Consider the following 3,931-nt stretch of genomic DNA (forward strand, 5'->3'; position numbering starts at 1 on the left):
ACTGTTTAGCATCTTGCTACTTTAAATAGATGTAATGCATGCTTTATCCATTCAAATCAATAAAATGTTTTTATTAATATTACTTATTACAGGGGGTGGTCAAAATGATGGAAGACCAACAACACGCTTACCTCACTGAAAAGAGCTGGCATGGGCCTGTGCGGGTGCATCTACTGTACCACCGTTTAATACGTCTGATCTTTGCCCAAAGCTAAGCATATTCAAATCACTGTGCAACAATTTTGACTGTTCAGCTTGAATGAATAGTTTGACATTTGGAAAATATACTTATTTGCTTTCTTGCCCAGAGTTAGATCAAAAAATATGTAGCCACAGCTAGAAGCTGGTTAGCTCAACCTAGCATAAAGACTTGCATGGCAGGTGGATTATCGCAAGATCACGCGAGAATCGCGGGGTCACATATCACACGTAAATCCGTAAGGCTTCAAGTAATGCATTTGTGCCCAAACAGCAGCGAACCAAACCAATCAGCAACCTGTGAGGAGCTACTGGCAGATACAGGTGTGGTTTAGGTGTGTGTGACGGCCATGACTGTTAGTTCAAAACAACAATGGCGGACGTGATAGACAGACGGTTTATCCAATCACCTGCCAAGTATTTTTTGAAAGTGCCTGCCCTCCAATGACGGCTTCTCAGATGGTTCTGTGTAACAAACCATCTGGTGCCTCAGGTTAATAAAGACTGTCCAAAGGTGAAAAACATCTACCAGAACCTCTATAGCTCACTAATTAATATGTTTGTTTGTTGTTTAATCATTTAGTTTTAATCTGCACAAAAACGTAACAAAAAAAATGTAACAACAATACATAACCTCCTGTGAAATGGATAATAGTTTATTCTTTGTTTTTTATTTTGTAGATATAAATGTTAATCAGTGAGCTTTAGAGATTGTTACCTTTGGACAGAGCCAAGCTACAGTAGCTGTTTCCAGTGTTAATGCTAAGCTAAGCTAACCGGCTGCTGGCTGTAGATTTATATTTACTGTATCGATCTCTTAATGTCAAAATGTATACAATTCTTTCTTGGAAAGCAACAATACCTCTACATACCGGACAATTCATACTATAATTTCAATAACAACTGTTATTTTTAAAGTGCTCATATTATGCTTTTTGGCTTTTTCCCTTTCCTTTATTGTGTTATATATCTTTTTGTGCACGTTAGAGGTTTACAAGTGAAAAAGCCCAAAGTCCACCCCCCAGAGGGACTGACCATCTTCCAGAGAAAACACTGTTCACAAACTGCTCCAAACAGCTCTATTGTAGTCCAGCCTTACTTCCGTGACACGTTATAATGCTCGCCTAGCTGCTAGTGTGGCACCAAGGGGGTAAGCGAGCATCTGGAAAGCATACCTCCTATGGGGAGATTCTGAGGCTAACAAGCCATCGCCTTCTGCTGGCATTCCATTGTGTCACATTCATTTTGGCGTCACTTTGACAGCAAATAACTTTACATCTGAAGCATTTAAAGACTCTATTTGTCCATTGTTTATTTCTAAAGAAACACGACAATGTATAAAAGGCTCCATTACCTTGTATCTCACGTTATGGCCTGTAGCAGCCGTTTTTGTAAAAATAGGCTAACGATTGCATCATAACCACGTGACTTTCTGTCACACTGTAGAGAAGTTACAGTATAGTCAGGAGAAGCTCGCAGGCAATCGGGGGAACATGGAGGCATACAGTCAAGGGAGTAGCCCATAGGGAGTCCATGAAAGCATCGGAACAAAAATATTTCAGCAACGTTTTGATGGATTGGAAATACTTTGGTATCTCTGCATGATTCGGAATGATTCAGATTTCTCTTGGCACAGCTACCTAGAAGACTTACAACTTTCAGACAGGTTGCTCACGTCACATCTACGTCGTCAAGCTCAGTTTGAGGCTGCGCAGCAACACTCACTGGAGAAGTGCTTCTAATTCACTTCACTGGTCTCTGTTGAAGTCTGTGGCGTTGCTGTGTCCATTTCTTTCACTGTCTATGCGTGGTACGCCCTCATATTCTGCAACTGACTAGCTAGCAGTGCTTACCTAGGTACTGTGCATGTGCGACTCCCAACAAAGATGGAACAGAAGTGTGATGCCTCACTCCGTAGCTAAAATGGATAGCTCAACACACAAGGGTGAAGAGAGGTTCTGCAGCAAAGTGCAGTACAACAAAAATATTGTTTTTTTTGTTTTTTTTATTAAACCACATAAACCTATTCTGGTACAACCTCTAAATACAAGTATGAGCCTGAAAATTAGCATAATATGGGCACTTTAAGGATTATTATGTATCTATATATATAAAATCTCAGGGGCAGAGATGCAGACGATTGTATCTTTTTAGAGTCAGTGGTACAGTCTGCAGACCTTTTATTCAAAAACATGAAAGATACAACATTCACAATGGATTGCTCGCTCTATTTTTGTACGCTAATCTTGCCTTATTGACAACACATGCAGGACTGCAAATTGATGTGATCTATTTCTAAATCTGGACCAAAACTGTGCCAGATAAAGGATTATGCATCGACACAGAGCCAGTGTCACTGCGACAAGTCTTTTCTTCTTGCGCTTTCATTGTTTTGATCATACCCTGTTTAGTCGCTGCTGCTGTTCATATTTCACAGTACGCCCTTTGTTACTGTCAAATATGCTGTGTAAATAATAACTGTGTTTCAAGAGATACCTTAAATGACTTATGGAGATAAAGTCAGTGCCATGACTGCAGGTATCACAGGCAGTTGGGTTCTGTTGTTGTCTTTTGTCACGTGAGGTCTCTCCAGCAGGGCCAATAATGCCTCTCGACAGAAATAGCATTTCAATACTAAAATTATTGAGTCAAGTGTTTTTAGAAGAAGTGGGAGGATTGTAGTAGGAGGCAAGAAAAGGGTTATTCAGAGTTTAAAATTTTGTTACCATTCCATAAAAATGGTAATTCTTTGAGAGATGTTTTGATAATTTCCATAATCAGGCTTTTTGACAAATAATATTTGACACAGACTCAGCCTGTGGCAAAGAAAACAGCTGGCATTGCTTACTGATTACAGGACAAATGAAACACAATTATGCACTGAAATATCAGCTATCTATTTCTTTTCACAACTTCTATTAAATCCAAATAATTCCCACAATCAAATCTGTTTACTTTTAATTTTACTAGTTTTCTTCTTTTTTTTTGACCAATTTTTTATTGTTTTTATATTTTTGAACACACAGAACAGACAAACACAACTGAACAAGATCAAAAACCCTCTCCCACCCTCTGCGGTCTCGAGGAAAACAAAAACAAAGAAATAAGCAAAAACAAAAAAAGGAAATCACACCTTGCCTAGTCACTCTCTGTGCTGTGTTTTTCCATAGGTCTATAGTCGATGATTTAGCTTTGTTAATCCTTGCTGTAGAGAGCTCAAGCATATCTATGTCTAGAAAATACGCCAACCACTGTTTTATACAAAGCGAGTGGGGGGGAGCCAGTGCTGAGCTATCATTTTCTTGGTTGCGGTTGCGCCGGCTAGCCAAACTTTCTTCTGTCTCCCAAGCAGGTGTGATTTAGAGTCGTCATTAAGTAACAAGACAATTGGGTCAGTAGGAATTCAACATCCTATCACATCAGATATTATTGATGTTGTTTTATTCCAGAACTCATGCACCTGTTCACACTCCCAGACCATGTGTAGGAAAGTTCCAGTTTGTTCAGGTTGACAGAACGTGCAATGGGTGGGAATGACTTTAGAGATGTATCTCTTCTGAGGAGTCCAATATGTCCTATGACATATGTTGAAATGGATCTGCTGGTGATTTGGGTTCTTGGAACAATGGAAAATGTTGTCCCAAACTGTCAATTAGACATTCAAATATAACTCTGGGCTACTTTGTTGTTAAAAAAAGACAATGAGAGTAAAACTTCATTGCACATTAAAAAT

This window comes from Sander vitreus, chromosome 11, assembly GCF_031162955.1.
Source record: "Sander vitreus isolate 19-12246 chromosome 11, sanVit1, whole genome shotgun sequence".
Taxonomy (NCBI): domain Eukaryota; kingdom Metazoa; phylum Chordata; class Actinopteri; order Perciformes; family Percidae; genus Sander; species Sander vitreus.